Source organism: Cuculus canorus, chromosome 3 (genome assembly GCF_017976375.1).
Source record: "Cuculus canorus isolate bCucCan1 chromosome 3, bCucCan1.pri, whole genome shotgun sequence".
Lineage (NCBI taxonomy): Eukaryota > Metazoa > Chordata > Aves > Cuculiformes > Cuculidae > Cuculus > Cuculus canorus.
The window spans coordinates 49,397,761-49,411,878 of NC_071403.1; the positions used below are offsets into that span (position 1 = coordinate 49,397,761).

The window sequence follows — 14,118 nt, forward strand, 5'->3', positions numbered from 1 at the left end:
AAGAAGGGCTTGTCCAGATGCCAAGGGAAAGCATGGGGAGTCTTCTCAAAGGGGTATTCATCCAGAGAACAAAACGCTCCAACCTCTGCCCTTGCCAGAGTGCTGGGAGCTTTGCCTGTTTTGTTGTGTTTTGGTTTTTAATCACTCTTTCAACAGATGGCAACAGTCTTACAGCTCATCAGAAAAGTTTGCCCAACAGGACAGTCAAGCACCACCCCTTCACTCCCCCAACAGGCCCTGCTCTTGGGACAAGTAGTTTTGACATTCAAATTCAAATGCTGCCATGGTCAAGCTCAAGCACCTATAGTTTAAACGGGTCCAGCTGGCCACATATTAGGCATAGACCTCATTAATATCTCAGGGTCTGCTAGCACAGGAGACATAACTGCACTTGGTATTGCTATGGCATACAGCTATTGTGCTGAAAAAGTTTTGGTCTTCAGAGTAATTTGCATGGTAAGAATATATTCCTTTCACAGCAATGGATTTTTCTTGTACCTCAAATACTGCCACTGACAGGTAATCTTAAAGATGTCATTGGTTGGTTTTTTTTTCCTGTGGATTTAATTCATTTCCAGTGCTTTATTTTCTTTGCAGTGTCACTGAATCAATGAACACTTCTTAGCCATAAGACAGCTTAAACAGAAAGTTTAAGTAATAAGATAACTGACAGCTAGAAGGACCTGAAGGCACAGCTCCTCTATCAGTATAAACTAACCTTAAACTAAACTTCTGACAAAAGATGTTTTTTCCCACCCTCTGGCTGCTGTCTGAGCCAGCACAAGAGCTAAACTCTTACACAGGGATATTTTCAATCAGACCAGAAAGCCTCATAGCTGTGCAGAATGCTCTTTGAAGGAGGTAGTTGGCAGGCAGAGCAGGGCAGATACAGAAGATGGACTTCAACCTAAGAACAGAAGCACAGCTTTAGATTAGCTTAAATTGACCCAGAAACTGCACTGGGATGCTGTTATCTGACCCCCATTCATGCTTCAATACACCAGTATGGATTTCACAGCAATGAGCACTCTGCCATTCGTATGCAACTACATAAAGTGCAGGAGAACACTGATGCCCAACTAAGAGGTTCCAGAGGTCAGGGATACTTTGTTGACATGAACTCAGATATTTTCTATAACCTAACCATTGCATGTGTGGGACAAAACCCTGCCTATAACTCAGCATGGCTAGGGTAGGCTTGGCAGGACCACATTAATTTTGTTAATATAATATGTAGTCTTTGCTCACACAAACTTAATTGCTACATTTTTCTTGTTTAAAGTTTTGTCTTCAAAGAAGAAATAAGAAGGGCGAAGGAAAAAGAGTCTAATTGGCATTTAAACTCTGATGTACAAGTGTTCAGAACAATATATCACATACACAGCACATCAAAGACAATTTAGGGTCAGCTTTTCTGCAGCTTTTTCCCCCCATACCTTTCCAGGATTAGTAATTAATAGAGACCACATGTCAAATACTTTACTATGGCCTTAAATCTGGGATGTGAAGAGCCTAATCTCCTTATTGCCCTGGAGCCACACGTGCAAACTGAATTTGAGCATCACTATTGATTTGCTAACATTTCGTATTTCTCTGCCCTTTAACCTGTTGTAAATAATGATACAAAGGAGAATAAGGTCCAACCATAAAAATACCTTCCTCTCTAACGTTTTTTGCTAAATGTTCTTCTAAACAGTGATCAGCAGTAAACAGAGTTCCAATCAAAGACTTGCAGATACAACATAGAAGTAGAGAAAATGATGAGAAACGAAATTTTGAATTTAGATCTTTATTATACAGGCCCAAAGCTGTGGTGACCATGCAGTTACACTGTAATGGGAATGATCTTACTGAAAGGATCTCACTAAACAAATGTTAAAGAGACCACAAGACTACAGCATTCCAAATAACTGGCACTTTAATTTTTTGAATGAGCAAAAATAAATAAAGGAATGGCAAGTATGTCCTTTCAACACATAGTGGGGCATATACATATTCCATCTTGTCTATAGCTATTCAAGAGACAAAATTAGCAAATACTACCCGAAAACGCAGACCTTTCATGTCATGGCTTAGCTGTTTCTCTCCCCTTGGCTATTAGATCAAACACACATTCAGATAGGTGCATACGCCAGAAGAGAAATGCAATATATTTTTTCTTTATTTAATTTCTACTCTCTGCCCTTCCTTCCTCCTTTCAGGACAGTAACAGAAAGTAACTGGAGATATCTAGTCAAATACAAGCCCTGGAACTTTTCCCTCCCAGTTTTTCATGATACTCTCGTAATTTAAGGATTCATCACAAACCTAAAAGTGTTCAAGTGTCTCACAAGGAATTCATCATCTCTGGAATACAGATAGCCACAGTGAAGAGCTGCACATAGACTACGCACATAGTGTTATGTAAAAGTGTTTATCTTTAAAAAAACAGAACATTTTTAAAAATTTGTAGATCAAAACGAAGCATGTCTTATTCCCTACAGGATTTTCTTGCAACCTGTTCTTCAATTATTTGCACTAGCAGATACTACAAATGGTATTTGTTACAATATACAGTCCATTGTCATCTTCTGGTCCAGCAGAAGAACCTGTCTCTTCGATGGATGCAAAACTGTTCATCTGAGCAGATCATCCTCAACAGCACAAATATAGTCTAGAAACTCATAGAGTTTATGGTTTTAATTTATAAAATTAAACCTGCCCCAGACAGGTAATACTGGTATGTAAGTTTGCCATCCCTGGGTTCTGTCAGAAACAGGGTACTGAGGTGCTCAGAGCCGTCTCAGTCTGCAGCGCTGGGATCCTTCTGGCACTTCAGACCCAAGACGCGATGTGATGCACGCTAGAACATGGGCGCACTCCTCACTTAATTCTGCAGAGCCCGGGACATGGTAAGCTGCCAGAAACTCCTTCATATTTCCTGTTGACAAAAGGAACAATAACTAGTCATCACTGGTTGCTGGAGTGTAATTCCAATTTTTTAAAAGCCCTATAAATGAGATTACATTTTTTACCAGGTAATAGCAAATGTTTCATGAATAACAGATTTGGATAAAGTTTGCAGTCTCTCTCTGTTAGCCACAGGATGCTTATAGGGCAGAAAGATGTCTTATACTCTATAGCTCCTAAAATATTTTCCAGGATTAAATACACCATTATTTTAAAAAAGTTATTTATTTTCCCTTTCAGTGTTCAGTAGCCTAGTACTTTAAAATCTTCATTGAAATATTATCTTTGTAAAAAAGTTTTATAGCAGATTTTTTAGCTAAAATGCTGTATTGTCTCTCACACAGCCTGTATACAACATACAGTGTAAAGTGTTTAGACAATTAATAAACAATAAATAAGTAAGAATCGAACTGATTAATACTGGCTTATGTAAGTTTGGTGTAGAACTATCTCTAACACATATTGGTCATGTTAATCATAACAACTATAAATCCTTCATAAATGACTCATTTAATGGACTTTACAGAACCAAGGGTCAAAAAAGACCACTAGATTATCTACTCAATGATTTCCTGCCAATTATAATTTTTCTAGATAGTCCTCTGTGATGTCTATGCACTTTAGTTCTTAGAAAACCAAACTTTTAGTATCAAAGACCAAGAAAAGGAAAGACCAAGAATATGTCTCCAGTATATATTTGCTACAGAATAAGCAGAAGGAGAGACAGACGTAACTCTGGAGGGTGTTTCACTCACTCCTTAGGTAATCTCCAAAAGGTGTCTGTCTTTTTTTCCATGGACTAAAGTAGACTAAAGGCCAAACTTTCTTATGGCTAGAATCGAGTGCTTTGTATCCTACCACAGGTATCTGATCATGTTGACCTATTTATTTCACAAAGAGCATTCACAAAGCCATCAGATCCTTGTAATTTTCAATCAATACTGACATGGGCAAAATTAGAAAAAGTATAATCGCTTCAATCTAATGTAAAGGCAGAAGTCATGCAATAAATTCCAGAACTAATATTTTTTCGTTATATACCCTGAAATTTTGTAAAGATATCCAAAGTGCTTTTTTGCATGTATAATTATAATCCTTATCACTTTCACATAGATAAAAATCACTGACAGAACAGGGCTAGCAGGTAGTTTAGAGATCGCTTTGCCTATCCCTGACCTATGCCATGCCTGCTGATGTTTGTCTGATCTATTTTTAAGTATCTGTGAGGATGAAGTTTCCATGAACGCCTCCTAAACAACCTATTCCAAGGCTCCACTTTTCCTCGCCACTTACATTTTTTCCTGATTCTTACACTAAATCACTCTTGTTGAAATCCAAGCCTATTATTACTTTCCTGTACTGACAGCACACATGGCAGCTGAAGCCCTTCCTCTTTAAAGTCTCTTGTTGCTACACGAAGGCTTCTATCATGTCTTCCTTTCCTCCTGTCACCTCTAGACTAAACAACCCTTCAATCATTCTCTGAAGGCACATGTGGTTTACATCTTTGAGCCCAGTTTGCGCTCTCGTTGGATCCTACCTGACTTGCAGATCCCACAAGTGGGTAAAGCTCTTCCACTGAGGCCTTATCAGTGCTGAGTAGAGCAATGCAATTATATTTTATGCCTTATTACTCCCCTTCCTATAGCCCACAATAGTGCTGGCCTTGTTTGCAGTAGCAAAACAGTAATGGTGTGTGTTTAAGTTGGGATCATTATGATACTGCATCTTTTCTGCAGAACTGCTGCTTGGCTAGTCGTTTCCTATCTGTATTTACATGCAGCATATTATGTTGAGCTATATGTACAGCTCTGCATTTGTTCTAATTTAACTGCTGTAAAGCTTATATTTTTTAGGCTACTTTGCTACTTTATCAAGGTCACTTTCAATTGCCTTGCTTCCACCACAAGCGGAACACTTCTTCTGCTCTCTGAATTTATGAAACATACTTTCTAACCTTTCATCCAAGCTGTCAGAGAGAACACCGAATAGCACCAGAACAAGGAAAAACACTTGCAGAACTGCATTTAATGGCATATTATTGAAAACTACTCTCTGTGTATGGTTTCCAAATAATTTATGCACTCACATAACAATTTATTCTAGCCCAATTTCCCTAGCACACATGAGAGTAATAACTGAAATATTTTGCCATACAATCTTTTTCAGACAAAGCAGATAATACTACTAAATATCTTTCAAAATAAAGTATTGCATACACTTTGAAAATGAAAGCATTACGGATAATAGATTACAAGTGAGAATACAGTCTTGCTGACAACTGATTTTACATCCATGTAGCTACTTTAGTGAAGTATGTGCTCTACTTGAATATTGTTCAATTTAGGCTTAATGGAAGTCTTTCATAGACATTTAAAATTGAGCTTTGTTCAGTAGAAACCTCCACTGAGAAAGCAACAAAGACATACCACTACAATATTTCCGTCAGAAATAAATCAGTTGCACAGCTTTCCAAATTCAAAGCTACAAAAATTACTGTTTACTATTTATCATGCATAAATTCTTGATCAGAAACATACTGAATGAGGACTGCTAACACCAACAGGACTGATCATACTGATACTTTCAGAAAAAGGATACCCTTTACATTAAACTTTATGGAGATACAAGCCAATTCCACAAATACAGGAGGCATAGATCATTCTTTTACCTAATTTGGGTTATTTGGCAGACTTTTTCTGCTTCTTACTCTATGATATATTCTGTTTATGCTGTCTGAGCTACTTAGAAAAGTGAAATAACTTGCTTCCTGAGTCAGAGACAGAGTCCTCAGTTCCTTCCCAGTGACGCACAACACTGTATTGTCAGTTCTGGACTGGAAGAGTTTGAGGTCAGCATAACCTGAAATACAGTCTAGCCAGTAAATACAACACAAAGCCCACCTTCAATTAAGAAGAAATTTGATTTGATTTGATATTTAGGGATATATCCTATTCAATTTCCAGTGAAAGGAGAGAGAGACTGAATTTCCTCTGAAAAAAAGACATGGTTACAGAGATACAGCAGCATAGAGAGGACACATAAATACTTCTGATTTTCTCCAGTGGAAAAGAAGGTAATAGGAGAAAGAAGGACAAGTGAGCCAGTTTGATGCAGTACCATTCATGACATATACCTTACTGTCTGACTGCTGAGGCAGAGAAGGATTCCCACAAAAAACTGACTTCTTGCGGGAAGTCAAAATTCCTGAAGCTCAGATAAACAAGACATCTGTGCCTCTCTGCGAACAGCTCAAGGAATTTTAAATGATAAAGATTTAAGAGACTAAACTGAGAATTGTAGACATCCAGATACGAAAAATTACCTTTGTCTTTTTTGTCAGTCAGGGCTAGGATTTTAGACCTTTCCTGGGATCAAGAGTTTTGCGAACAATGAAATGGAAAGATGGAAAGACAGAGAAGCTGCTCAGTCAGAAACACAGCTGAGAGAAAACTCAGGCAGCAATTCACTCGGGACCAGAAGAGCTGATACCCTATTGAAATGGAAAAAGTTATGGGTCATGACAACTTCTCTCTTAGAAGAACATCATAGTTTTCTTTGTGATCCAGAAATGAAACCTGCTCAGCTTGCCTGCTTTGCAGACAAGGAAAGGTGAACTGCAAAGGGGTGAACCCTGCTTTCTGTGCACTGGCATCAGGACACAGTAATGTCCTGGCAGAAAAAGAGGGATGAGGGGGACTGCACCGTCCCCTCTTTGTGTAGATACTCAGATCTTGCCTATGATACAGGAATGGGCTGTGTGTGCTTTGAAGAACATGTGGATAAGATACTGCTTTTTCCTACAAAACCACTGAAACCTGCATATTAGGCCACCTGAATGAGTTTCCCAATCCAGAAACACCAATCTGATTATATGCCCTGGGGAAAAGGGAAAAAGAGGAGAGGCATTTGCCTGTTGGCACCAGGTAGGTCGGGCTGTCACAGAGGCCCATGTCTCATGGGCCCAAATGGCAGGCCAGGCTGAGCCAAAGCCTGACACTTAAGGCAAAGCTGGGTACATGATGTCCAAGGTGCACTCCATCCACAGGCAAAGAGATAAAGCGGATGGGTTGATATTACTGTGACATGAAACCATCTAAGCTGGAAATACAAAACCAATTCATCCGCGGTAATTCTACCGTAGTCAAAACCCCTTGCATAATACTGGTGTATGTTTTTTTCCCTGAGTGACTGCTGCATTTCCTCAGTGGCTGAAGATGCACCCAGAGATGCAGTTTCAACGCATGCATAATCTCTTTTTACATCTCAAACAATGTAGAGGGGAAACAGTCCATTCATGTGGAATTGGGTAAGGGGGCACTCACCTCACCTGGGTTGGGTACCCAAGGATGGGACTCAGTTATCTGTGCTTAGGTGTCTAATACTTTTTCAGACACCCTAAAAGTTTCCTGCCTTGTTAGGGTGGGAACCATCAGGACATCTTTAATGGCACTAGACACTACTGTTTAGGAAAGCAAACACATGATAAATGTCACATACCCAGCCAGAGTTATCTAGAGCCAGCCAACCATGGGAGGAGAATTTGATACACGCTCGCCTAAGTTTCTGACACAAGTGGCAAGAGCAGCTGTGAAAGCCTCCACTGTTTAGCACTCTACACTACAGAGACAAAACAGTCAGCTTTGCCGTGTAAAGTTTTTCAAGGGTAAAATTGAGATGAGTCCCACGCAATTTTTTTCAAAAGCAGAAATAAGAATCTGTGTATAAAACAGTGTAACATGTGGATTAGCAGAGGAAAAATTAGTAACACTGCATGTAATTAAGACTGAAGTTACCAAATAGAAATTCACAGCAAATGCAAAACTCTTCTTGATGTTAGCAAGTAGCACAAAACCTAGATAATTTAACTGATTTTAAATTTCAGTGAAAGTTTACAGGTAGAGAGCAGAAAACGGGTACTGAAATACCTCTATCTCTTTGTTCCTTGGAGTCAAATGTCTTGGCCTGTACAATAAGGAAATGCTGACAATTGTATGTATTTGAATTAAACTATAAAATCCCTGTCCCTGATGTTAAAGAGGATTCTATCAAGGTAATAATGATTTTTGGAATATCATGTGACGTTATATATTTTGGTGTCATATCTAAAGAGGCAGTAGAAAATATGAAAATTATGATAGTGTTTTAAATGACTCCATCTAAGGGGGTTTTTGGGGAAAATATCAGTAGTGATGTTCAATATCTGAATTGCTCCTTTATTTCTGTACCTGTTTACAAAAAAATACTTATACTTAATTGCTTTAAACAAATTAACAGGCAAACACTAAGCAGAAGTATTAGAATATATCTAAGAGTCTTGCTATCATAACGATATCAGGGATACAGGGATATAAGGATAAAGGGAAGCTACAATGTGCTAAATTCAAATGACTCTTAATTACAATAGATAACAAAATCTCTAAACTTTTAAAGAATTTATTTAGAAATATATTTTAAAGCTAACAAGAATCTGCCAGCTTAACAATGACATGAAATACTTTAAAATAGAAGAATATCCTAGACAGAAATACCAGTATATACTATTCTTCAAAATGATTTAAAATAATGAGAAAAAAATCCTATATAAAATGATTTTAAAACCTGCTAACTTTAAAAGCTTTTCTGCATTGGATATGGTGGTGTATATCAGTTAGAAATGAACAGTCCAGTGGCACACTGCATTCTGTGGTTAAAACCCTATTTGAGTACCAAGTGATAATCCAATTGCCAGTCCTCCAAAATACAGGCTAGAACCCAGCAACTTGTTATGGGAGTGGGCAAGTTCTTTGCTGGATGGGGGAATTTCACAGCCTTGAAGCAGTTTCCCTGGTACGTGACTGAAAATGCATGTACTGCACTGCACAAGTCAACAACTGTAGCCACCTCGGGCATCTTCACTTTCCTCTCTTCCTTTCTATGTCTGTTAATTTTCTCACTCCATACATATCTTCCTTCAGCAAGAATTTTGTAATCCAAACTATATCCTTATTGCAGCCATGCAAATTCTGGCCAAACTCATTCCTTGGCTTTATCAAATACAGTGTTGTCAACTCTAGAGAGTTTCTCGTGAGATCCATGACGTGATGTTTTCCTGTAAAGTTTCTTCTGAAGAGAGCTATTCATGTGAGGATCTGAGTTTTCATCTTTTGGTTTGTTTTTGTATGCTCATAGATGTATGCTCAAAGAATAGGTGAACAATGTAATTTTAGGTGCTTATAGAGCTAGAAGAGGTTGAGAAAAACATAAAACAAAATAAAAGGGATTTCTAGGGCCTTAATTTTAAGATTTCAAGATTTTAAAGCCAGTCTCATAATTTTTGAAGCCATAATTTTTCAATGTTTGGCATTTGCAAGACAAGAAACATCCAAATCTACTGTTTGCCAGCTTTGCAGGCTGAAGCAGTTATCCTACTCTGCATTGCCATGGAGGAGACAAAAATTTATTTTCATTTTGGGCTATGTCTACAGAGTTATGTGATTGAATCTTAACCATGAGCCAAATCTTGACATACTTGCTAGCACACTCCACGTATATTCAAGCCAAACAGTGTTCATTGGGGTGGCTACAGTACTGCATAGGGTGCAAGCTGGAAACTGGAAACATCAGTACAAGGGGTTAACGGATAACAGCCTTAATCTCTCCTTGGCTGGGCTTGACTGCAAGAATGCTTCTGGTTTGCTTCAAGGCAAAGGCATGTCTATAAACACTGTAAGGGCATTTCAAGTGAACCCTTTTGTGCTGTGCTTAAGCAGTGAGGATGAGCTTCACAGAGTCAAGAGCTGGTACGCATGGTGAGAGCATCCCCGCCACACAGCCACGCATCTCATGGGAGAGCCAGAAGGTGACAGCATGACTGCTCCGACGTCATGAGTCCTGTGGGATAAGCTTTCAACTAACCAGGACCTCTTTGCCTTTCAGGAGATGGGGCAGTCTATTGGTGGCTGAGGCTAATTTAAGGAGCTGTTTGCTGCCAGGGCCCAGGTGAATGTGATTTGTCCCAAACTCCCACTTTCCCCTTTGCGCGAGCTAGCAGAGCTGGGGAGTGCTCACCACTGGCATCTCTCTCGTCCACCAGGCAGGTTGGGTGCCACTGTGTCCCAGTTGTGGGTCTGATGCATTCCTGTAACTGGTCACATTGGGACAAAGTAGATGAAAAGTCCTCGTACAATCACTGAGTATCTACTGGAACCAGCCAACAAATTGTTTGCCAGAAGCCCAGAGCACGTCCCTGTGCTGTCTCAAAGCAGTAACTGATGGCTTGGCTTCCAACAACATGAAGGAACCAAGCTAATACTCAAATTGACATTGCTACCCTGAAATGGACTTGAAGCTCTGAAACCTCCCTGAGCCTTTGTCAGGGCTGAATCCCATGCATTAGGGCTCTAGAAGGTAGCGGGGTTCAAGACTGCTGGTCCATATTTAAGCACTTCTTCCTCCAAGCTTAAGATCAATGCATCTCTAGGAGTAAGAAATCAAGCAAAGGAGGCAGGAAACCTACATGGATGAGCAAGGAGCTTCTGGAAAAAACTCAAATTTGAGAAGGGAGTTTACAGAATATGGAAAAAGGGGCCAGCCATTTGGAGGGAATATAGGAATGCTGTTAGAGTAAGCAGGAATGCAACAAGAAAGGCTAAGGCCCACTTGAAATTAAATCTGGCAAGGATAACAAGGCCTTCTTCAAGTACATCAGTAGTAAAAGGAAGACTAGGGAAAATGTGGGCCCACTGCTGAATAAGGTGCGTGCCTTGGTGACAAATAATACTGAGAAGACAGATTTACTGAATGCCTTCTTTGCTTCAGTCTTTACTGCTAAGTCTGGCCTTCAGGAATTCCAGAGTCTGAAGGAAAGAGAAAGTCTACAGAAAGAAAGACTGTCCCTTGGTCGAGGAGGATCAAGTTAGAGATCATATAGACAAACTGGACACTCACAGATCCATGGGCCCTGCTGGGGTGCAACCACAGGTGCTGAGGGAGCTGGCACACGTTATTGCTAAGCCACTTTCCATCATGTTTGAAAGATCATGGAGACCAGGAGAGATGCCTGAGGACTGGAGAAAAGCCCACGTGAGTCCAGTCTTCAAAAAGGCCAAGAAGGAGGGCCCAGAACACTACTGGCCAGTCAGCCTCACCTCCATTCATGGAAAGGTGATGGAAAAGCTCATTCTGGATGTCATCTCTAAGCATCTGGAGGAAAAGAATGTTACCAGGAGTGGTCAACATGGAATCACCAAGGGGAAATCATGCTTGACCACTCTGATAGCCTTCTATAATGCCTGGGTAGACGAGGGGAGAGCAGCAGATGTTGTCTACCTTCACTTCAGCACGGCTTTTGACACTGTCTCCCATAATAACCTCATAGGTAAGCCTATGAAGTGTGGGTTGGATGACTGGACAGGTGGGTGGATTGAGAACTGGCTGGATGGCAGAGCTCAGAGCATTGCGACCAGAAGTACAGTGTCTAGCCTGTAGCTAGTGGTGCTCCCCAGGGGTCAGTATTGGGCACAGTGTCGTTCAGCATTTTCATCAATGACCTGAATGAGGGGACAGAGCATACCCTCTGCAAATTTGCTGATGACACGAAACTGGGAGAAGTGGTTGATAAACCAGAAGACTGTGCTGCCATTGAACAACATCTGGACAGCCTAAAGAGTTAGGCAGAGAGGAACCTAATGAAGTTCAACAATGGCAAGTGCAGAGTCCTGCACGTAGGGAGGAATAACCCCACGCACTAGTACAGGTTAGGGGTTGGCTAGGGAAAGCAGCTCTGTGGAGAAAGACCTGGGAGTCCTGGTGGGCAACAAGTTGATGATGAGCCAGTAATGTGCCCTCATGGCCAAGAAGGCCAATGGTATGCTGGGGTGCATTAAGAACGTGGCTAGCAGGTCAAGGGAGGTTATCCTCCCTCTCTGCTCTGCTGTAGTGAGGCCACATATGGGGTACTGTGTTCAGTTCTGGGCTCCCAAGCTCAAGAAAGACAAGGAACTACTGGAAGGAGTTCAGTGGAGGGCCACTAAAATGATTAGGGGACTGGAGCATCTCCCTTATGAGGAGAGGCTGAGATACCTGTGTTTGTTTAGCCTGGAGAAGAGAGGACTGACAGAGGATCTTATCAATGCTTACCAATATCTAAAGAGTGGGTGTCAAGATGATGGGGCCAGACTCTTTTCAATGGTGCCCAGCAACAGGACAAGGGGCAATGGGCACAAACTGGAGCAAAGGAAGTTCTATCTGAACATTAGGAAAAAATTCTTTACTGTGAGGGTGATAAAGCACTGGAACAGGCTGCCCAGAGAGCGTGTGAAGTCTCCTTCTCCGGAGATATTAAAAATCTGCCTGGATGCATTTCTGTGCAACCTGCTATAGGTGAACCTGCTTTAGCAGGGAGGTTGGACTAGGTGATCTCCAAAGGTCTCTTCCAACCCCAACCATTCTGTGATTCTGTGAATCACATCAATGGCTCGTGGAGATGCCCAAGCAATCAACAAACCTAGATTTTTCTTCCTTCTCATAGCTGAAGTGTCTTCTTGCTTTTTTACTACTGTGTCTCACCTCACTGAAAACCTATGAGAGTCTGATTCCCAAGGGCAATCTCAGGAGCATGCAAAACTGTCAACAGTCCTTTGCTACATGGAATAGGAGGGGTACAAAGCAGGGGAACAGAAGACAGAAAGGTCACGGCGTGAGGCTCTTCCTGTTCCTTTTCATTAATTGACCAAGATCTACCCTAGATGTTGGTGGTTTTCCCTTTTAACATCTTTTTGCTTAGTGTTCAACAAATTCATTGCACTGATTATTAGAATCCGTCTCCTTAATTTGCAGCTTACATTTATTCCTGACCAATTTATATCCCTGAGGCTTGTGTCTACAATAAGCAGATTTTCTGCATTGTTTTGGGTGTGCACTTCTTGAAGGCAGTTAGACTGCAATCACAGTCTCTTTCTCAAGCTTCCTTTTATTAGGTTAAATCAACAACTGCTAGTAAACTCTTGCCTCTCAGTTTTTCTCTTCTTTCTCTAGCTTGCATCTCAGTCTCTGCGAGTTTGATTTAATCATTTTTCAACACGGCTGATGAGACTTATATACTTCATCCTACACAGGCCTTCAGGTCTTCTATAAAGGCACTGATAACTTCACTATTTCTAAGGGAAATACCTTGCTTGATAAGTCCTAAGATAGCTTTATTTGGGGCTTTTCTTTACACAGTTGTATTACACCAGTGGCTCAGAGACATCTCACAACTAGTAAACATACTTTGTCTTTCCCTAATTCTACTGTTTCCAAAAAGTAACTGCAGAAAGTGGTTTTGTTTCTTCCAATACTTTACATTTATACTATCAAATTTAAACCCAGGCCTTTAGCATCTCTGTTGGTACCCATCTGCAGTTATTCACTAGTGTTTCACTAATCTGCAAAATTGACATGTTATGTTTGCATGCTCCTCTGCTGTCTAAGAAATGTGTCTTTTCTCTGGCTTTAGCCATGAATGGAGACCATCAACTTCCTTCTCATGTACCCTTTGCATTTCCCACTCTGCAGTGGAAACAGCATTTCTAATTGCTGCAGTGCAGGAATTGCCTCCCTGGTGAATTATAAATGTATGAGTAGGCATGAAATATGAAACTTGCAACATAGAGCTTCTCTTAAAGATCCCAAAAATTGCTTGAAAATATCAGCCTACATCCAAATGTAATCATTTATATTTAGCTTTAATCAATGCCTTAAATAACTTTATTTTAGGCACAAGTTATGATCTGTCATTACTTGTGGTTTCTCTGTGACCTTAGTTGTTATTGATTAGAAAGCCAATAATTCCAGTGTTGATTCTGTCTTGTAAGGCCTGGCAATAAAAATATTCTGGCAACTTTAATTCAAATTTATAATTTATGTGAACAGAATGCCTCTTACTCCTGTACTCTTGTTATTGTATAAATGCCTCCGTATTGATGGTAGATCTACCCAGCATTAAATAAGCAGAAGATAGTCTTCCTGTAGGTCATTTTCTTTCAGATCATTAACTCCATTTTCTAGTCAGCTCTCTCTCTAAATCATTCTAAAACTATAGGGCTTGGTACTGGGTCCAGCCCGGTTCAATGTCTTTATCAATGACCTGGATGAAGGCATTGAGTGCACCCTCAGCAAGTTTGCAGATGACACTAAGCTGGGAGGAAG

General features: G+C 40.4%; 1 protein-coding gene across 3 annotated transcripts in view; it reads right to left on the minus strand.

Moving 5' to 3' along the window:
- Positions 1-1,804: 1,804 nt before the first annotated feature.
- SCAF8 (SR-related CTD associated factor 8) overlaps positions 1,805-14,118 on the minus strand; it is a 102,660-nt gene continuing 90,346 nt past the window's right edge. For all 3 annotated transcript variants that reach the window (XR_008448977.1, XR_008448976.1, XM_054061422.1), the window contains one exon: positions 1,805-2,920. The gene's annotated coding sequence lies outside the window, so the exon portion shown is untranslated. The remainder of the gene's footprint in view (positions 2,921-14,118) is intronic.